General features: G+C 45.6%; 1 pseudogene; it reads right to left on the bottom strand.

Moving 5' to 3' along the window:
- Positions 1–5,795: 5,795 nt before the first annotated feature.
- On the bottom strand, positions 5,796–22,785 carry LOC115115444 (zinc finger protein AEBP2-like; annotated as a pseudogene).

Genomic DNA, 22,785 nt, shown 5'->3' with positions numbered 1-22,785 from the left:
CTCAGAATGAGAACGAGTTGTTTATATGTAATTGTGTTTTACGCTCACTGCAACATTTATAAAAACACATACTAGACAGCTAGTATAACAGTCTTTGGCTAAAATGCTGCTAGCGGTTATCAATGCTCACTGATACTGCCGTTTTAGTATAGAGTTCGGCTCGGAGTGATATTTGAGTAATTGAGACATAACAAAGTGTATCGTTGGAAAGGTTCTTTTCTCCTCTCACAGTAAATTAATGTCTCAAATGTGTGTTTCATATGACCCATTCTGTTGGACCAAAACCACAACTGCAAATACCGAGTTGAAACCGCTTGCTGTCCGAGAGGAAGGAGGGATCTCAATCGGGCTTCAGGAAGAAGCATAGCACAATTACAGCAGCCATGAAGGTTTTAAATGATATCGCTGAAGCCCTTGACAAAAAAACAGCACTGTGTCTGTCTCACTTTTTATTAATCTCTCTAAGGCTTTTGATACAGTTGATCATGCTATACTAAAGGCAGAGATTGTCGAGTGTAGGTCTTTCGGAGCATGCAGTTGCATGGTTTGCTAACTATCTGTCTGATATAACTCAGTGCACTCAATTTGATGGTGTAACGGTTTTCTAATGGAGAAGGAGAGTCGGACCAAACTGCAGCGTGTAGATTTCGATCCATGTTTAATAAAACAACGTAACACGAATCAAAATATAAACTCAACAAAACAAAATACTTCGACCAGGGCGTGACAGATGGGCTTATGTCTGTTAAGTTGTCTGTCTTTAATGGTGTGCCCCAAGGCTCTGTTCTTGGTCCTCTCTTATTCACTATTTATATAAATGATTTAGACAAAAATGTCCAAAATGCGCAACTTCATTTTTATGCAGATGATACTGTTATTTACTGTTGTGCCTCGTCTCTTACAAAAGCTTCCCAGAACTTGCAAACTGCTTTTTATACTGTTCAACATACCATGTGTCAATTGAAGCTTATCCTCAATACTGACAAAACTAAACTAATGGTGTTTTCTAAAGCAAGAAATAGACCTCTGAACTTTTCACCTATTATTACCTGTCAGGGCAAGGAGATTGAGGTTGTGACCTCATATAAATATCTTGGAATTTTAATTGATGACGGCCTCTCTTTTAAATAGCATATTCAACAACTTACAAAAAAATTAAAGATGAAATTGGGATTTTATTTTTAGGAATAAGGCCTGTTTTTCTTTTGAAGCCAGAATGAGGCTAGTATCAGCTACATTTATGCCTTTACTAGACTATGGGGATATTTTATATATGAATGCTTCTGCTCAGTGTTTGAGATCAATTGACACTCTTTACCATGAGATTTATTTTAAACTGCAAAACCCTTACGCACCACTGCACTTTGTATACCAGGGTTGGCTGGCCTTCTCTAGTCACTCGTAGGCTCAGTCACTGGTATACTTTTATTTACAAAGCCATTTTGGGTTTACTACCTTTTATTTGGGCATTTTTTTTGTTCAGAAATGTGGTGGGTACTCTCTTCGTTCGCTGGACTTTATCCTGCTAACTGTTCCAAATGTCCGAACTGAATTTGGTAAAAGGGCTTTTATGTCCTCTGCCCCATCGTCTTGGAACGCCTTACAAAATACTTTTAAACTGGAATAACCTGTCCAGATTGGTGGTTTTAAATCACTGATGAATGATCTTGAGACTGATTCCCTGACCTGTCAATGTTTTTAATTTGCTGTTTTTGATTTCGTTATACTCTATGGTTTTTACTAGATTACTTTGTGTTGGGGGAGGGGCTTGGTGTGCATTGGGGGAGGGGCTTGGTGTGCATTGGGGGAGGGGCTGTATGTGTGTAAATGGGTAGATTCACAGTCACAGCAGAAAGAGCTACGAGACCAAAAAGACAACATGAGAACATGCTGCGTACAAACGCTCATAAAAAAAGAGTAAAAAAAAAAAGAAACTAAATGTGATTCTTGCGATACAGGCATTTGGAAAATTGTGCTAAAAGATCAATTAGAATGAATTAGCCCCAGAAGTGATAGAGTATTGTAATGAGAGTGTGGGAATGTGTTCAGACCAACCCATGGGGTACTGCCTAGTGACATGAAGCCATTCCATTGACATTCCAACCAACCTGAAAGCAGTTTACTGAAGTGGACACAGTGCTCTCTAGTGGTGCTCTATGATATTACAGACAGTCATTCATAAAAAAAAAACATTTCACTCTGCACATGGACACTCACTACTCAGGTACCCAGCTATGAATACATGGCTGAAAAATCATTCACCACACAAGCTGAGAAAGCTTAACATGCTGACCAGACCTCGTGCGATGCAAATTAAATGTACACATATGTTATTCAATCATTTCAATCTAGAAGAAAAAGAAACACACAGCTATTTAGGCGAGGTGCTGGCTAGCGGAGTAGAAAACTTGAAAATAAAAGAGAGCCGCCCACTCTAGGAGCTCAGATGCAAAAATGTCATTACCAACGTTTTGACAGCCAGGCTGTCTTCATCAGGGTATAATCACAAACACTGCGGGATGACTCGTTTATATAGTGTCAAAAGACACAGGTGTCTGTAATCATGGCCAAGAGTGGCCTAATATCATTGGTTAATTATCAAATATTAAAATGGCATACAAAGAACAGCATACAAACAACAAATGGATATCATACGGTCATAGATTAATTTGACTACACAAGCTTACAAACAATTACAATGGCAAAGTCACAATAATCACAAGAATGGCTTCAGATCAAAGTCTACGTTGAGACCGAAGGGAGGAAGGGTCTTTAAATTAAAGATCCAGGCAGCCCCTCGTTTTAACAATAAATTATCAAGGTCACCCCCTCTTCTAGGGAGGGTGACATGTTCAATGCCAATATAACGCAGAGATGAAATCGAGTGGCCTGCCTCCAAAAAGTGGGCTGCAACTGGGTAAGTCAAGTTTTTACACCTAATGGTGCTACGATGCTCTGAGATAAGAACTTTTAATTTGCGCTTTGTTTTACCCACATCATTTTTACCACAAGGACAAGTTCTAAGATAAATAACTGCCTTAGTGGAGCACGTAATAACCCCTTTGATTGGGATCGATTTCCCTGTTTGTGGGTGTTTGAAGGATCTACATTTATAAGTGCCATTGCATTGAGCACAGCCATTACACTTGTCATTTCCATCCAGTAGGGGAGCAAATAGACGTTGTTCAGGAATATCTGCAAGTCCCGACTCTTCCATCTCCCTCATTGGTATTTACGAGCATGCAGCCGCGTGGGTAATTGAAAGAGGAACTGAGGTCCACACTCCAGTCCAGTTGGTGGTGGTAATGCACCTTAAAGTTGGTTGCCAACCACCATATAAAGTCCAAAGAAGAAGAAGAACAACGAGGATAAATGTATCAAAGAAAACAAAGTAGGTTTCCACTTTTGATCCACTTTTTATCCGTGGATTAATTGTTGGAGTAGAGAATCAACGTGGGTCAAACTTCTACAAAGATCCAGAAAAAAAGGACCATAGGCATTTCAGGTAAAATAACAATCCAATGTTTATCTCCCAGGACAAATTAACTAGCAACAGCAAGCTAGCTAAATGTCCATGAATGTTTCATGTGTGTTTCGACCTTTCCCAAAATTAATATAGCTGGTTCAGAGTTAGTTTTGGTATTTTAAACGCGTCTGGTAGGGATACACAAAATCAATTTGCGCACAATGGCAGATGCCTGTCTGGTCAGTATGTTAGTCAGCAAGAGAAAAAGAGAGAGAGAAAATATATATATATATATAAAAAATACAAACCAAATGCCACCCTATCCTGAGTGGTGCCGTGGCTCAGCGGTCTAAGACACTGCATCTCAGTGCTAGAGGCTTCGCTACAGACCCTGGTTTGATCCCGGGCTGTATCACAACTGGCCTTGATCGGGAGTCCCATAGGGCGGGCGCGAAATTGGCCCAGCGTCGTCTGGGATAGGGGAGGGTTTGTAAATTAAGAAATTTGTTCTACTTGCCTAGTTAAATAAAAGGTGAAATAAAAATACTATAGTGCACTAGTTTGAAACAGAGTCCTATGGATATGTAGGACATAGGGAGTCATTTGGGAAGCAGCACATGTCCCCTCAGAGGTCTTCGTGTGTTGATGCAATTCAAACTCACAATATAATAACAGAAATAACTGTCTTAACACCAAAACAGACCCCTCGTCTCTCCTGTCTACCCACCCTAGGGACATTCACAAGGGTCACTGAAAGTGCACTGAGAAAACCTTCAGTGAGACGACAGACTATATTCACAAAAACAGCCCCCTAGAGTTTGAAGTGTGAAAGACCGATCCAAAACACAGCACAGAGGAATGTGAGAACATTTTCAGGATGAGAGAATCTCGGAATCCCAAATCAACCCCTTGACCCTAATACATAAAAACCCGTGGAGACTCAGATGATTGGGTAAAGCAATATGGTGGTAGCTCCATCTTGTCCTCTGATTCAACTTGGCCTATATATATATATATATGACCCGTTTCAAGAAGCAGTAGAGATACTCTGAATGATCGGCTATGAAAAGCCAACTGACATTTACTCCTGAGTTGCTGAAATGTTGCACCCTCGACAACCACTGTGATTATTATCTGACCCTGCTGGTCATCTATGAACATTTGAACATCTGGACCATGTTCTGTTATAATCTCCACCCGGCACAGCCAGAAGAGGACTGCCCACCCCTCATAGCCTGGTTCCTCTCTAGGTTTCTTCCTAGGTTCTGGCCTTTCTAGGGAGTTTTTCCTAGCCACCATGCTTCTACACCTGCATTGCTTGCTGTTTGGGGTTTTAGGCTGGGTTTCGGTACAGCACTTTGAGATATCAGCTGATGTAAGAAGGGCTTTATAAATACATTTGATTGAAATTTGATTGATTACTACTACTACTACTACTACTGCTGATACTACTACTACTGATACTACTACTACTACTGATACTACTACTACTACTGATACTACTACTACTGCTACTACTACTGATACTACTACTACTACTGATAATACTAGTACTACTACTACTGATACTACTACTACTACTACTGATACTACTACTACTACTACTGATACTACTACTACTACTGATACTACTACTACTACTACTGATACTACTACTACTACTACTGATACTACTACTACTACTACTGATAATACTACTAATACTACTGATACTACTACTGGTACTACTACTAATACTGATACTACTACTAATACTACTAGTACTACTACTAGTACTGATAATACTACTACTACTACTACTGATACTACTGATACTACTAATACTGATACTACTACTACTGCTGATACTACTACTACTACTAATACTACTACTACTACTACTAATACTACTACTACTACTACTGATACTGATAATACTACTACTACTACTACTACTACTGATACTACTAATACTACTGATACTACTACTGGTACTACTACTACTACTGATACTACTACTACTGATACTACTACTAATACTACTAGTACTACTACTACTACTGATAATACTACTACTACTACTACTGATACTACTAATACTGATACTACTACTACTGCTGATACTACTACTACTACTAATACTACTACTACTGATACTGATAATACTACTATTACTACTGATACTACTACTACTGCTGATACTACTACTACTAGTAGTATCAGTTGTGAGGGACGACTCCTACAAGTTGATCAACTTTGAAAGCAGATTTTCCCTTTGTTCCGGAACTGCAGTGAAAAAAGTGAAAAATCAGTGAAAAATCACCATTTCAAATGTTGCTACATTGGACTGAATCCAGGTGGTGACTAACATATTGCTAACACCTATCCAATCCTCTTAGATCTCCAAGGTACCGAGGGGCTAGGGCTCGATTTGGGATTCAGAGATCCACTAGTCCTTGTGGATTGTTGTAGCAGGACCAAGTGTTTTTAAGTGGTTGACTAACCGTGCTATGAAACACCACACTGTGTCCGTTGCCGGTGCTCTCCGAGTGTGTAGTAGCCAGGTTGAGGCAGATGGCCCGGTGTCTGATGGCATCCATGGTCTGGGCGTCAAAGAAATTATGAGGTCTCGCTGCTATGAGAGCAGAGACAGTCTGGGATGAGAGGTGAGGAGGTACAGTGAGACAGCAGTGAGACAGCAGTGAGACAGCAGTGAGACAGCAGTGAGGCAGCAGTGAGACAGCAGTGAGACAGCAGCGAGACAGTGAGACAGCAGTGAGACAGCAGAGAGACAGTGAGGCAGCAGTGAGACAGCAGCGAGACAGTGAGACAGCAGTGAGACAGCAGTGAGACAGCAGTGAGGCAGCAGTGAGACAGCATTGAGGCAGCAGTGAGGCAGCAGTGAGACAGCAGTGAGACAGCAGTGAGGCAGCAGTGAGACAGCAGTGAGACAGCAGTGAGGCAGCAGTGAGACAGCAGTGAGGCAGCAGTGAGACAGCAGTGAGACAGCAGCGAGACAGTGAGACAGCAGTGAGACAGTGAGACAGCAGCGAGACAGTGAGACAGCAGTGAGACAGCAGCGAGACAGTGAGACAGCAGTGAGACAGCAGTGAGACAGTGAGACAGCAGCGAGGCAGCAGCGAGACAGTGAGACAGCAGCGAGACAGTGAGACAGCAGCGAGACAGTGAGACAGCAGCGAGACAGCAGCGAGACAGTGAGACAGCAGCGAGACAGTGAGACAGCAGCGAGACAGTGAGACAGCAGCGAGACAGCAGCGAGACAGTGAGACAGCAGCGAGACAGTAGCGAGACAGTGAGACAGCAGCAAGACAGTGAGACAGCAGCGAGACAGCAGCGAGACAGTGAGACAGCAGCGAGACAGTGAGACAGCAGCAAGACAGTGAGACAGCAGCGAGACAGCAGCGAGACAGCAGCGAGACAGTGAGACAGCAGCGAGACAGTGAGACAGCAGTGAGACAGCAGCGAGACAGTGAGACAGCATTGAGACAGCAGCGAAACAGCAGTGAGGCAGCAGTGAGACAGCAGTGAGACAGTGAGACAGCAGCGAGACAGCAGCGAGACAGCAGTGAGACAGCAGCGAGACAGCAGTGAGACAGCAGCGAGACAGTGAGACAGCAGCGAGACAGTGAGACAGCAGCGAGACAGTGAGACAGCAGTGAGACAGCAGCGAGACAGCAGTGAGACAGCAGCGAGACAGCAGTGAGGCAGCAGTGAGACAGCAGTGAGACAGCGAGACAGCAGCGAGACAGTGAGACAGCAGTGAGACAGCAGCGAGACCAGACCAGCACCATTGTGATCATCAGTATGACAACATAGTGAAATGACACAGCTTTTTAAAAAGGTTCATTGTTGCTTTAGTACTACATTAGTACTACATTAGTACTACATTAAACAGGGCTGAGTAGGTTCCTTTTTAACTGCAAATGTGTACATTAACTATGAGCAGAACATATTATTCAATAGAACGGGGTTAGAGTTGAAAAAATGTGTTGCCTGGTTGGCTGAAAATCAATCAAGGGTATTTTCCATGTCAAAATATATTTAGAAAAGAGCTGTCTGTCCTACTCTCACACTTCTCCTGACAAAGAGCCAGAAAACATCCTGACTTCCTCCCGAGTGCTGTCACACTTCTCCTGACAAAGAGCCAGAAAACATCCTGACTTCCTCCCGAGTGCTGTCACACTTCTCCTGACAAAGAGCCAGAAAACATCCTGACTTCCTCCCGAGTGCTGTCACACTTCTCCTGACAAAGAGCCAGAAAACATCCTGACTTCCTCCCGAAAAGAGTGCTGTCACACTTCTCCTGACAAAGAGCCAGAAAACGTCCTGACTTCCTCCCGAGTGCTGTCACACTTCTCCTGACAAAGAGCCAGAAAACATCCTGACTTCCTCCCGAGTGCTGTCACACTTCTCCTGACAAAGAGCCAGAAAACATCCTGACTTCCTCCCGAGTGCTGTCACACTTCTCCTGACAAAGAGCCAGAAAACATCCTGACTTCCTCCCGAGTGCTGTCACACTTCTCCTGACAAAGAGCCAGAAAACATCCTGACTTCCTCCCGAGTGCTGTCACACTTCTCCTGACAAAGAGCCAGAAAACATCCTGACTTCCTCCCGAGTGCTGTCACACTTCTCCTGACAAAGAGCCAGAAAACATCCTGACTTCCTCCCGAGTGCTGTCACACTTCTCCTGACAAAGAGCCAGAAAACGTCCTGACTTCCTCCCGAGTGCTGTCACACTTCTCCTGACAAAGAGCCAGAAAACATCCTGACTTCCTCCCGAGTGCTGTCACACTTCTCCTGACAAAGAGCCAGAAAACATCCTGACTTCCTCCCGAGTGCTGTCACACTTCTCCTGACAAAGAGCCAGAAAACATCCTGACTTCCTCCCGAGTGCTGTCACACTTCTCCTGACAAAGAGCCAGAAAACATCCTGACTTCCTCCCGAAAAGTGCTGTCACACTTCTCCTGACAAAGAGCCAGAAAACATCCTGACTTCCTCCCGAAAAGCTGTCACACTTCTCCTGACAAAGAGCCAGAAAACATCCTGACTTCCTCCCGAGTGCTGTCACACTTCTCCTGACAAAGAGCCAGAAAACATCCTGACTTCCTCCCGAAAACATGCTGTCACACTTCTCCTGACAAAGAGCCAGAAAACATCCTGACTTCCTCCCGAGTGCTGTCACACTTCTCCTGACAAAGAGCCAGAAAACATCCTGACTTCCTCCCGAGTGCTGTCACACTTCTCCTGACAAAGAGCCAGAAAAATCCTGACTTCCTCCCGAGTGCTGTCACACTTCTCCTGACAAAGAGCCAGACAACATCCTGACTTCCTCCCGAGTGCTGTCACAAGTGAGAAGTAATATTTAGAGGGTTGGAACCAAAATTATTTTCTAATCATTCCATTCTGAACAGAAATCCCTATTTTTTTTGTTCCGTTCCAGTGTTACGACAAAGTTCTGAATCCCTCAAAAACGACTACTAAATGGTTCATATAGTTCCTTTTCATTCACGTTTGAACCCTTGAAATCAACAGTTTTTTTTACACATTGAGTTTATTAATTTACTCCACCATTAACGTGGCTAGAGCAGCTTGCTATGGAACAGGTAAGGTAGTTGTTTGCATGTTTGATTGTTCATATAAGTGCAGGCGCGAAACGCGACAGAAATTTCACAGGTGGGTAGAGAGAGTGGTGGATATGGAGGGAGCTTGGCTTGAAACATCAATACATGACACGAGTTGGAATGTGTTTAGGCTCTTACTAGCATCATGACTTCACTGAATTACAGAATTATATACTAGATATTAAGATGTATAAAACATTTTTTTTGAAAGACTTCAAAATAACGTTTATTTTCCTGGAAAACTAGAGATCACTTTTGTTCCTGGTTCTGGTTCTGTTCCTAAAAAAATGTCAATCTTCTCCGTGTTTTCAGTTCTGTTCCCTGTGTGTTCCCTGTGTGTGTTCAAGGCCGCGAGGGAGATACCTGGACGTGTATGCTAGGTGAGGTGAAAAACCCCAGGTGACAGTTTTCAGTTGTGAAACGGTGAGCACTTCACATGCCCCAAGGAACTTCTAGTTTATTGAACCTTTCTTTAACTAGGAATGTCAGTTAAGAACACATTTTTATTTTACAATGACGGCCCACCCCGGCCAAACCCTCCCTTAACCCGGACGACGCTGGGCCAATTGTGCATGGCCCTACGGGACTCCCGATCAAGGCCGGTTGTGATACAGCCAGGGAACGAACCAGGGTCTGTAGTGACTCCTCTAGCACTGAGATGCAGTGACTTAGACTGCTGCATCACTCGGGAGCCTTAAAACTAACTGGGTTTCTGTGAGTGTGTGGTCCAATTCTAATCTATCTTTACAGATGACCAAAGGCATTGAGGCTAAAGCATTGTGTAGAGTGTGTGACTGCAACTGGATCCTGGACTTCCCGATGGGCCGCCCCCAGATGGTGAGGGTAGGCAACAACACATCTGCCACACTTACCATCAACACAGGGAGGCCCCCAGGGGTGTGTGCTACGTCCCCTCCTATACTCCATGTTCACAAAATGGCCGCCTGCGACTCAAAAACTATTATCAAGTTTGCTGACGACAGGAGAAACCCGCAAATATATTAATAAAAAAACAAGAATCCGATGGTCACTCTGACAGAGCTCCAGAGTTCCTCTGTGGAGATGGGAGAACATTCCAGAAGGACAACCATCTCTGCAGCACTCCACCAATCAGGCCTTTATGGTAGACTGGCCAGACGGAAGCCACTCCTCATAAATGGCACATGACAGCCTATTTTGAGGTTGCCAAAAGGCACCTAAAGACTCTCGGACCATGAGAAACAAGATTCTCTGGTCTGATGAAACCAATATTCAACTCTTTAGCCTGAATGCCAAGCGTCATGAGGAAACCTGGTACCATCCCTACAGTGGTGGTGGTGGCAGAATCATGCTGTAGGGATGTTTTTCAGTGGCAGGGACTGTGAGACTAGTCAGGATCGAGGGAAATATGAACGGTGCAAAGTACTAAGAGATTCTTGATGAAAACCTGCTTCAGAGCGCTCAAGACCTCAGACTGGGGTGAAGGTTCACCTTCCAACAGGACAACGGCCCTAAGCACACAGCCAACATGCTGACCAGACCGGAGACGTCGCGTGCAAGAGATTTGCAAAATAAATTTAGAAATCCATGTTGTTCAATTATTGCACCCACACTGCTCGCGAGCGTCAACGAGCGTATGCGTTGCTAAGGGCTAAAATAGAAGTCATTACTATTTCTGACGCAGATCGCACTGAAAGTCCTGCCTCTCCCATCTCCTCATTAGTTATGCCCACGTGGGTGATTGAAAGACGAACTTTGTTGCCGGTTGTCGTGGTAATACTATGAAAGTTTAGATACGATCACCATATAAGTTCAAAGATAAAAAAGCCTGGAAGGAGGAGAGATGACTAGAAACGATTCGGTTGGCCATTTTATGTGTGGATTAATTGTCGGAGTAGAGGTCCTTGTGCATTTCAGGTAAAATAACAACTCAATGTTTATATCCCAGGACAAATTAGCTAGCAACAGCAAGCTATCTAAATAGGACAAATTATCTAACAAGTGCAAGCTAACTAGCTAAATTGACATACATGTTTAATGCTTTTTGACCTGTCCCCAAATTAATGTAATTGGTTCAGAGTTTGTTTTGATATTTTAACCTGCGTGTCGTGATCGCGTTTGGTGTAGGGGGACAAAATAAATTTATGCACGAGCGCAGCCGGTTTGGGTTCTGTGTAAGCACACAGCCAAGACAACGCAGGAGTGGCTTCAGGACAAGTCTCTGAATGTCCTTGAGTGGCCCAGCCAGAGCCTGGACTTGAACCAGACCAAACTTTTGACTGGTACTGTATATAGAGGCACACTAAGACAAGAAACAATGTGACACTGTGTAAATGTTAACACGTTCGTGCAGGAAATGAAGTGAATTAAACAATTAACTATGCAAATGAGCAGGAAGTTGATTAAAATGCTGGTAGTGAATGCTGGAATTAAACAATTAACTATGCAAATGAGCAGGAAGTTGATTAAAATGCTGGTAGTGAATGCTGGAATTAAACAATTAACTATGCAAATGAGCAGGAAGTTGATTAAAATGCTGGTAGTGAATGCTGGAATTAAACAATTAACTATGCAAATGAGCAGGAAGTTGATTAAAATGCTGGTAGTGAATGCTGGAATTAAACAATTAACTATGCAAATGAGCAGGAAGTTGATTAAAATGCTGGTAGTGAATGCTGGAATGAAACAATTAACTATGCAAATGAGCAGGAAGTTGATTAAAATGCTGGTAGTGAATGCTGGAATGAAACAATTAACTATGCAAATGAGCAGGAAGTTGATTAAAATGCTGGTAGTGAATGCTGGAATTAAACAATTAACTATGCAAATGAGCAGGAAGTTGATTAAAATGCTGGTAGTGAATGCTGGAATTAAACAATTAACTATGCAAATGAGCAGGAAGTTGATTAAAATGCTGGTAGTGAATGCTGGAATTAAACAATTAACTATGCAAATGAGCAGGAAGTTGATTAAAATGCTGGTAGTGAATGCTGGAATTAAACAATTAACTATGCAAATGAGCAGGAAGTTGATTAAAATGCTGGTAGTGAATGCTGGAATTAAACAATTAACTATGCAAATGAGCAGGAAGTTGATTAAAATGCTGGTAGTGAATGCTGGAATTAAACAATTAACTATGCAAATGAGCAGGAAGTTGATTAAAATGCTGGTAGTGAATGCTGGAATTAAACAATTAACTATGCAAATGAGCAGGAAGTTGATTAAAATGCTGGTAGTGAATGCTGAATTAAACAATTAACTATGCAAATGAGCAGGAAGTTGATTAAAATGCTGGTAGTGAATGCTGGAATTAAACAATTAACTATGCAAATGAGCAGGAAGTTGATTAAAATGCTGGTAGTGAATGCTGGAATTAAACAATTAACTATGCAAATGAGCAGGAAGTTGATTAAAATGCTGGTAGTGAATGCTGGAATTAAACAATTAACTATGCAAATGAGCAGGAAGTTGATTAAAATGCTGGTAGTGAATGCTGGAATTAAACAATTAACTATGCAAATGAGCAGGAAGTTGATTAAAATGCTGGTAGTGAATGCTGGAATTAAACAATTAACTATGCAAATGAGCAGGAAGTTGAGGGCATGAAGGAAATACTTGGCTGTTTTAGAAGCCTGTCTTTAATAAACGCCTGTTGTGTTTTAGTGATTTAAGAAAATAAACACCCAGGCAATTCATTTGAAATGTTACTGTCGTTACTTCAATTACCTCCTACCCCTGCACATCGACTCGGTACTTCCTGTACTTCCTGTAAATAGATATGTTATTTTAACTTGTTATTGACTGTGTATTTATTCCTTGTTTCATTGTTTCTATTTCGTATCTTTATCTCTTCATTGTTGAACAAATACCTGTTAGTATTTCACTGTTAGTCTACACCTGTTGTTGATGAAGCATTTCACTGTTAGTCTACACCTGTTGTTTATTACCAGCCAGGGAGCATTTCACTGTTAGTCTACACCTGTTGTTTATTACCAGCCAGGGAGCATTTCACTGTTAGTCTACACCTGTTGTTGATGAAGCATGTGACAAACAAAATTAGATTTTTACACACACACACACACACACACACACACACACACACACACACACACACACACACACACACACACACACAACACACAGCACTGTAGTAGGTACGTACGCAGCGGGCGCCTGTGTTTGTTCATCTGCGTTCTTTTCTTCCTCTTAGTAAGCCCAGCTTTAAAGGGAGACTCTTCCTTGAGTCTAGACTGACTGGACTGCTTAGAGGAGCTGACTGAAGTGGGTGGGAACGTGGCGCGCTAGCCCCCCCTGCTAGCCCCCCCTGTGATGCAAAGCTGGCATTGCAGCCCCCCACCACACACTACGAGAGAGAGAGAGATATTGTATATTATTGTATATTATCTACCTCACTTGCTTTGGCAACACATGAGAGAGAGAGAGAGCGAGAGAGGAGAGAGAGCGAGAGCGAGGGAGGAGAGAGAGCGAGAGAGGAGAGAGAGCGAGAGAGCGAGAGAGGAGAGAGAGAGTGAGAGAGACAGAGAGAGAGACACAGAGAGCGAGAGAGAGCGAGAGAGAGAAAGGGTCAGTGATAGGCAGGTCACCATTCAGAAAACCACAGAGACCTGCTAACAACACATAAATTGTGGGTTCAATTACCGCAGGGATTCCATACATACCTTGAAGGGCTTGTCTCCGCTGTGTGTCAGCATGTGTCTCTGGAGCCAGCTTGGACTGGTGGACGGAGTGTTGTACACCTTACAGCCCTTCCACAGACACACAAACACCTGGGGCAGAGTTGGAGATGGGGGGAGAGGGAGTTAGAGAGAGAGAGATGGGGGGAGAGGGAGTTAGAGAGGAGTTGGAGATGGGGGAGAGAGTTAGTGACGGGGGGAGAGAGAGAAAGAGAGAGATGGAGATGGGGGAGAGAGGGAGTTAGAGAGGGAGTTGGAGATGGGGGAGAGAGTTAGTGATGGGGAGAGAGAGAAAGAGAGAGATGGAGATGGGGGAGAGAGAGAGAGAGAGATGGGGGGAGAGGGAGTTGGAGATGGGGGAGAGAGTTAGTGATGGGGGAGAGAGAGAAAGAGAGAGATGGAGATGGGGGAGAGAGTTAGAGAGGGAGTTGGAGATGGGGGGAGAGAGAGAAGAGATGGAGATGAGGGAGAGAGGGAGTTAGAGAGGGAGTTGGAGATGGGGGGAGAGAGTTAGTGATGGGGGAGAGAGAGAAAGAGAGAGATGGAGATGGGGGAGAGAGAGAGAGATGGGGGGGAGAGTTAGAGATAGGGGGAGAGAGAGTTGAGGATGGGGGAGAGAGAGAGTTGGAGATGGTGATGAGGAGAGAGTTTATTTCTCCCTAACCCTACCACCCCTCCCCTACTTAGAGTAAACTAATGGACAACAACCCCCATCCAGAAACCACCCAGTTTTGATTTACAGCGGCAAGAAAAAGTATATGTGAACTTTGGAAATACCTGGATTTCTGCATAAATTGGTCATCAAATTTGATCTGATATAAAGAAGCCTGGGTCATGTTCATCAGGGCCAAAAGTAGCAAACCAGTTTAAAACGATGGTTTAAGTCCAGCTAGTGCCTTCCTGTTTTATTCAGTTTCAAAAGGTTTTCTCCCAAATGAACACAACCGTATTTTGTCCTGGTTCCTGATACTACCCACCCCTCCTCTCTGTCCGTCGACGTGCAGGCCCCTGATGTGTTCAGACAGGTCTGGGCTGCAGGTGAAACAGAGGCCACATTGGTCCCAGCAGCAGCTGTTCCCCACTGCCTGGCCCTTGGTACTGGAGTGGCCCTGTCCTGCTCGTTCATCATGGCAGGGGTGGAGCGTCCGCTGGATACCGTGCTCTCATGTCCATCAGGGTACTGCTGATACTGAGACAGAGACACAGAGAGACAGACACAGAGAGACACAGAGAGAGAGAGAGAGACACAGAGAGAGACAGAGAGAGAGAGACACAGAGAGACACAGACAGACACAGAGAGACACAGAGAGAGACAGAGACACAGAGAGAGAGAGAGAGAGACAGAGAGAGAGAGAGAGAGAGAGAGACAGAGAGAGAGAGAGGAGAGAGAGACACAGAGAGACAGAGACACAGAGAGACACAGAGAGACAGAGACACAGAGAGACACAGAGAGACAGAGAGAGAGAGAGAGAGAGAGAGAGGAGAGAGACAGAGACAGAGAGACAGAGAGCCAGAGAGAGAGAGAGAGAGAGAGAGAGAGAGAGACACAGAGAGAGACAGAGAGAGACAGACACAGAGAGAGACACAGAGAGAGACACAGAGAGAGACACAGAGAGAGAGACACAGAGAGAGAGACACAGAGAGACACAGAGAGAGACAGAGAGAGAGAGAGAGAGAGAGAGAGACAGCGAGACACAGAGAGAGACAGAGACAGAGAGAGAGAGAGAGAGAGACACAGAGAGAGACAGAGAGAGGAGAGAGACAGAGACAGAGAGAGAGACAGAGAGAGAGAGAGACAGAGAGAGACAGAGACACAGAGAGAGACAGAGAGAGGAGAGACAGAGACAGAGAGAGAGAGAGAGAGAGAGAGAGAGAGAGAGAGAGACAGAGAGAGACAGAGACACAGAGAGAGACAGAGAGAGGAGAGACAGAGACAGAGAGAGAGAGAGAGAGAGAGAGAGGAGAGACAGAGACAGAGAGACAGAGAGAGAGAGAGAGAGAGAGAGAGAGAGACAGAGAGAGAGAGAAAGAGAGAGAGAGAGAGACAGAGACAGAGAGACAGAGAGAGAGAGAGACAGAGACAGAGAGACAGAGAGAGAGAGAGAGAGAGAGAGAGAGAGAGAGAGACAGAGAGACAGAGAGAGAGAGAGAGAGAGAGAGAGAGAGAGAGCACAGAGAGAGAGACAGAGAGACACAGCGAGACACAGAGAGAGACAGAGAGAGAGAGAGAGAGAGAGAGAGAGAGAGAGAGACAGAGAGACACAGAGAGAGAGAGAGAGAGACAGAGAGACACAGAGAGAGACAGAGAGACACAGCGAGACACAGAGAGAGACAGAGAGACACAGAGAGAGACAGAGAGACACAGCGAGACACAGAGAGAGACAGAGAGACACAGAGAGAGACAGAGAGACACAGAGAGAGACAGAGAGACACAGAGAGAGAGAGACACACAGAGAGAGAGACACAGAGAGAGACAGAGACACAGAGAGAGAGACACACAGAGAGAGAGACACACGGTCATCATTCTGATGTAAACCCTCCACCCTTTCCAAGTTGGGCATCTCCGGCGCGGCCCACGCTTGGATTGCGTCCTACCTGACAGGTCGCTCCTACCAGGTGGCGTGGCGAGAATCCGTCTCCTCACCACGTGCTCTCACCACTGGTGTCCCCCAGGGCTCTGTTCTAGGCCCTCTCCTATTCTCGCTATACACCAAGTCACTTGGCTCTGTCATAACCTCACATGGTCTCTCCTATCATTGCTATGCAGACGACACACAATTAATCTTCTCCTTTCCCCCTTCTGATGACCAGGTGGCGAATCGCATCTCTGCATGTCTGGCAGACATATCAGTGTGGATGACGGATCACCACCTCAAGCTGAACCTCGGCAAGACGGAGCTGCTCTTCCTCCCGGGAAGGACTGCCCGTTCCATGATCTCGCCATCACGGTTGACAACTCCACTGTGTCCTCCTCCCAGAGCGCTAAGAACCTTGGCGTGATCCTGGACAACACCCTGTCGTTCTCAACTAACATCAAGGCGGTGGCCCGTTCCTGTAGGTTCATGCTCTACAACATCCGCAGAGTACGACCCTGCCTCACACAGGAAGCGGCGCAGGTCCTAATCCAGGCACTTGTCATCTCCCGTCTGGATTACTGCAACTCGCTGTTGGCTGGGCTCCTGCCTGTGCCATTAAACCCCTACAACTCATCCAGAACGCCGCAGCCCGTCTGGTGTTCAACCTTCCCAAGTTCTCTCACGTCACCCCGCTCCTCCGCTCTCTCCACTGGCTTCCAGTTGAAGCTCGCATCCGCTACAAGACCATGGTGCTTGCCTATGGAGCTGTGAGGGGAACGGCACCTCAGTACCTCCAGGCTCTGATCAGGCCCTACACCCAAACAAGGGCACTGCGTTCATCCACCTCTGGCCTGCTCGCCTCTCCACTGAGGAAGTACAGTTCCCGCTCAGCCCAGTCAAAACTGTTCGCTGTCTGGCCCCCCAATGGTGGAACAAACTCCCTCAGCCCAGTCAATCAACCTTCCGGAGACACCTGAAACCCCACCTCTTTAAGGAATACCTAGGATAGGATAAAGTAATCCCTCACCCCCTTAAAATATTTAGATGCACTATTGTAAAGTGGCTGCTCCACTGGATGTCATAAGGTGAATGCACCAATTTGTAAGTCGCTCTGGATAAGAGCGTCTGCTAAATGACTTAAATGTAAATGTAAATACACCATAACACATCTCAATGTGAGTCTATCAGACAACCATCTAGTGAACAAGAGGTCTTTATTCTGACAAGCTAAACATGCCAGACGATGAGGAACAGGTGCAGCTGTGAATATAGTCTGCATTTACACAGGCAGCCCCATTCTGATATTGTATCCACTAATGGGTCTTTTGACCAATCACATAAGATCTTTTCACATCAGATATTTTTCAAAGCTGATCTGATTGGTCCAACGAATTGGGCTGCCTGTCTAAAGCAACCTATGTAAAGTCTGGAAGCCCGATTGTACTTGAACAGACTGCCTGTGTGTCACCTGCCGTTGCTGCTGCTAATTGGCCCCTCATACCATTTCAGGGGGTTTTAAGATACACATTCGAGCACTTGATTCAAATGCAACGGTCAAGCAAAACAGACTTCCAGCCTGAACGAACAGAACAGAGGCACAGTTGATATTTACAAGATGAAAGTGCACATATTTGTTTCAATCAAAACGACTAAAAGCTAAATGAAGTATGCATTACCCGTTTATAAAGACGTGCAGATACACCGAGTGTACAAAACATTAGGAACACCTTCCAAATATTTAGTTGCACCCCCCCCCCCCCTTTTGCCCCCAGAACAGCCTCAAGTCGTCGGGTCATGGACTCTACAAGGTGTCGAAAGCATAACACCGGGTTGTCTCCATCGCATCCCACGGTTGTGGTTGCAGATCTCTACTCTGAATAGCTCGTTCCGCCTCATCCCACAGATCTGGTGTCTGGCCACTGCAGTAAGCTGAAGTCACTATCATGTTTGTGGAACCATTCCTGTACAAGCCTTGTGCCCTGGGGCGTTATCCGTCTGAAAAACAAATCCACTGTCATGAAGGGATGTACCTGATTGGCAATGATGTTCAGACTTCCTGTGGCATTCAAACGTTGCTCCACTTTTATCAGTGCCCCAATGTGTGTCATGAAAACACACGCCACCACCCTGCAATGTTGACACGCGGCATGGTGGATGTACTCCTGTGGTTCTCTCCATACCCTAGTCCTCCAATCAGCAGGAACCAGGACTCATCAGACCAGACAATGTTTTTCCATTTCTCCAGTGTTTTTGTTCCTTAGCCCACTGCAACCACACTTTCTTGTTTTATCTGGAAGAAGTGGACTTGTGTAAGGTCTTCGGCTGCCGTAACCCATTCGTATCAAGGTACGGTGTCTACTAGAGGTCGACTGATGAGGATTTTTTAACACCGATACCAATACCGATTATTGGAGGACCAAAAAAAGCCGATACCGATTAGATTTTTATATATATATATTTGTAATAATGAACAATGAACACTTTTATTTGAACTTAATATAGTATATAGATAAAATCTTTGTAGTCTCAAATAAATAATGAAACATGTTCAATTTGGTTTAAATAATGCCAAAACAAAGTGTTGGAGAAGAAAGTAAAAGTGCAATATGTGCCATGTAAGAAAGCTAACGTTTAAGTTCCTTGCTCAGAACATGAGAACATATGAAAGCTGGTGGTTCCTTTTAACATGAGTCGTCAATATTCCCTGTTAAGAATTTTTAGGTTGTAGTTATAGGAATTATGACGCGTCGACTATTTCTCTCTATACCATTTGTATTTCATATACATTTGACTATTGGATGTTCTAATAGGTACTTTAGTATTGCCAGTCTAATCTCAGGAGTTGATTGGCTTGAAGTCATACACAGCGGTGTGCCTCAAGCATTGCTAAAAGCTGCTGGCAAAACGCAGTAAAGTGCTGTTTGAATTAAAGCTTACGAGCCTGCTGCTGCCTACCACCGCTCAGACTGCTCTATCAAATATGAAATCATAGACTTAATTATAATAAACACACAGAAATATGAGCCTTAGGTCTTTAATATGGTCAAATCCAGAAACTATCATTTCGAAAATAAAACGTAGATTTTTTCAGTGAAATACGGAACCGTTCCGTATTTTATCTAACGGGTCGCATCCCTAAAGTCTAAATGTTGCTGTAACGTTGCACAACCTTCAATGTTATGTCATAATTATGTACAATTCTGGCAAATTAATTACGGTCTTTGTTAGGAAGAAACACAGTTTGCAACGAGCCAGGCGGCCCAAACTGCTGCATATACCCTGACTCTGCTTGCACTGAACGCAAGAGAAGTGACACAATTTCCCTAGTTAATATTGCCTGCTAACATGCACTTTTTGTAACTAAATATGCAGGTTTAAAAATATATACTTCTGTGTATTGATTTTAAGAAAGGCATTGATGTTTATGGGTAGGTACATTCGTGCAACGATTGTGCTTTTTTTTCTCGAAAATGCGCTTCTGTTAAATCATCCCCCGTTTGGCGAAGTTGAAGTAGGCTGTGATTGGATGATAAATTAACAGGCACCACATTGATTATATGCAACGCAGGACAAACTAGTTAACCTAGTAATATCATCAACCATGTGTAGTTAACTAGTGATTATGTGAAGATTGATTGTTTTTTATAAGACAATGCTAGCTAGCAACTTACCTTGTCTCCTTTTGACGCTGCACTCACATAACAGGTGATCAGCCTGCCACGCAGTCTCCTCGTGGAGTAACAGGCGGTCAGCCTGCCACGCAGTCTCCTCGTGGAGTAACAGGTAGTCAGCCTGCCACGCAGTCTCCTCGTGGAGTAACAGGTAGTCAGCCTGCCACGCAGTCTCCTCGTGGAGTAACAGGTGATCCGCCTGCCACGCAGTCTCCTCGTGGAGTAACAGGTGGTCAGCCTGCCACGCAGTCTCCTCGTGGAGTAACAGGTAGTCAGCCTGCCACGCAGTCTCCTCGTGGAGTAACAGGTAGTCAGCCTGCCACGCAGTCTCCTCGTGGAGTAACAGGTGGTCAGCCTGCCACGCAGTCTCCTCATGGAGTAACAGGTAGTCAGCCTCCACGCAGTCTCCTCGTGGAGTAACAGGTGGTCAGCATGCCACGCAGTCCAAAAAGGCAGATTACCGATTGTTATAAAAACTTGAAATCGGCTCTAATTAATTGGCCATTCCGATTAATCGGTCGACCTCTAGTGTCTACGGTGTCAAGGTACGGTGTCAAGGTACGGTGTCAAGGTGCGGTGTCAAGGTACGGTGTCAAGGTATGGTGTCAAGGTGCGGTGTCAAGGTACGGTGTCAAGGTGCGGTGTCAAGGTACGGTGTCAAGGTGCGGTGTCAGTACGGTGTCAAGGTACGGTGTCAAGGTACGGTGTCAAGGTACGGTGTCAAGGTGCGGTGTCAAGGTGCGGTGTCAAGGTGCGGTGTCAAGGTACGGTGTCAAGGTACGGTGTCAGTACGGTGTCAAGGTGCGGTGTCAGTACGGTGTCAAGGTGCGGTGTCAAGGTGCGGTGTCAGTACGGTGTCAAGGTGCGGTGTCAGTACGGTGTCAAGGTGCGGTGTCAGTACGGTGTCAAGGTGCGGCGTCAAGGTACGGTGTCAGTACGGTGTCAAGGTGCGGTGTCAGTACGGTGTCAAGGTACGGTGTCAAGGTGCGGTGTCAAGGTACGGTGTCAGTACGGTGTCAGTACGGTGTCAAGGTGCGGTGTCAAGGTACGGTGTTAAGGTACGGTGTCAAGGTACAGTGTTAAGGTACGGTGTCAAGGTACAGTGTTAAGGTACGGTGTCAAGGTACAGTGTTAAGGTACGGTGTTAAGGTACGGTGTCAAGGTGCGGTGTCAAGGTACGGTGTCAAGGTACGGTGTCAAGGTACGGTGTCAGTACGGTGTCAAGGTACAGTGTTAAGGTACGGTGTCAAGGTACGGTGTCAAGGTACGGTGTCAAGGTACGGTGTCAAGGTACGGTGTCAAGGTACGGTGTCAAGGTACGGTGTCAAGGTACGGTGTCAAGGTACGGTGTCAAGGTACGGTGTCAAGGTACGGTGTCAAGGTACAGTGTCAAGGTACAGTGTCAAGGTGCGGTGTCAAGGTACGGTGTCAAGGTGCGGTGTCAAGGTACGGTGTCAAGGTACGACGAGTTGTGCATTCTTCTATGGGTCTTTGGGCACCAATGTTGTACTGGACTGTCAGTTGACTACCTGTAGCCCGTCTGCCTCCTTTGTCCTCTTTCATCAATGACCTGTTTTCAACCACTGGTCATTGGACCATTCTTGATAAACAAACATGGGAAAATGTTGACATTGACAAACCCAGCAGTGTTGCAGTTGTTGACTCACTCAAACTGGTGCGTCTGGCATCTACTACCATACACCGGTTCAAAGGCACTTAAATCTTTTATATTGACCATTCACCCTCTGAACGGAACACATACACAATCCATGTCTCGATTGTCTCAAGGCTTAAACATCCTGATTTAACCTGTCCCAATAAGGGATAGTAGCTTTCACCTGGTCAGTCTATGTCGTGGAAAGAGCAAGTGTTACTAATGTTTTGTAGCCAACACTCCGCATAGGCTTCACAAATCATTAACAAATCCCTTCACCATATGATTGTGACCCAGCAGCGGGAAGGAGGACACCACATCTGCATAGCAACAACGTAGCTGAGCTGATCAAAGCACCAGCAACTAGTTATTGGAAAAATTGTAGCCTCAACTGTAGACACTGTCAGCATTCCTGTGAGCTTATTTGTTTGAGAGCCTGGGGGAAATGAAACAAATTAACACCGTGTTCCAAACATTTATCTTGAAATTGTTTAGTTTACCAAGTACCAACCTGTCCTCTGAATCCATCCGGCTGAGTGGCTCTCCGTCCGATGATGACATCTCTACGCTGGCCCTCCGCTTGTCTCCCACCGCCAGCTCCTCGCGGTCCCTCGTGGTCCGCTTGTCTCCCACCGCCAGCTCCTCGCGGTCCCCACCTCTGGTGCTCGTCTCCCACCGCCAGCTCCTCGCGGTCCCTCGCGGTCCGCTTGTCTCCCACCGCCAGCTCCTCGCGGTCCCCACCTCTGGTGCTCGTCTCCCACCGCCAGCTCCTCGCGGTCCCTCGCGGTCCGCTTGTCTCCCACCGCCAGCTCCTCGCGGTCCCCACCTCTGGTGCTCGTCTCCCACCGCCAGCTCCTCGCGGTCCCTCGCGGTCCGCTTGTCTCCCACCGCCAGCTCCTCGCGGTCCCCACCTCTGGTGCTCGTCTCCCACCGCCAGCTCCTCGCGGTCCCCACCTCTGGTGCTCGTCTCCCACCGCCAGCTCCTCGCGGTCCCCACCTCTGGTGCTCGTCTCCCACCGCCAGCTCCTCGCGGTCCCCACCTCTGGTGCTCGTCTCCCACCGCCAGCTCCTCGCGGTCCCCACCTCTGGTGCTTGTTTGCTCCTGCCCGGGCTCCGGAGCAT

Source organism: Oncorhynchus nerka, linkage group LG9a (assembly GCF_034236695.1).
Source record: "Oncorhynchus nerka isolate Pitt River linkage group LG9a, Oner_Uvic_2.0, whole genome shotgun sequence".
Taxonomy (NCBI): domain Eukaryota; kingdom Metazoa; phylum Chordata; class Actinopteri; order Salmoniformes; family Salmonidae; genus Oncorhynchus; species Oncorhynchus nerka.
The sequence above is the reverse complement of the archived record's forward strand: the minus strand, read 5'-3'. Positions and strand labels throughout refer to the sequence as shown.